This window comes from Aplysia californica, unplaced genomic scaffold, assembly GCF_000002075.1.
Source record: "Aplysia californica isolate F4 #8 unplaced genomic scaffold, AplCal3.0 scaffold00987, whole genome shotgun sequence".
In the NCBI taxonomy this organism is placed as follows: Eukaryota; Metazoa; Mollusca; class Gastropoda; order Aplysiida; family Aplysiidae; genus Aplysia; species Aplysia californica.
Window position 1 is genome coordinate 24,591 of NW_004798257.1, and position 397 is coordinate 24,987.

The window sequence follows — 397 nt, forward strand, 5'->3', positions numbered from 1 at the left end:
ATTTGGGGGGGGGGGTTAATAAACCCCTGACTTGAGTGTCGTTTTGCCCGTAGTTTCTCATGCCCTTGAGACTTGTCTGTCATTTTGTCTTTCGTTTTGTATGTCATTTCTCAGACTTCCGACTTGTCTGTCATTTTGTCCCTTGTATGTCATTTCTCAAACTTCCGACTTGTCTGTCATTTTGTCCCTTGTATGTCATTTCTCAAACTTCCGACTTGTCTATCATTTTGTCCCTTGTATGTCATTTCTCAAACTTCCGACTTGTCTGACATTTTGTCTGTCATTTCTCAAACCCTTGACCTTCAAAACAAAAAATCCAATCTCAGTGTTTTCGCTCAGGGATTTCATCATCAGCTGCTACCACCGGAAGCAATCACTTCAGTCACGTGGCTAGGGG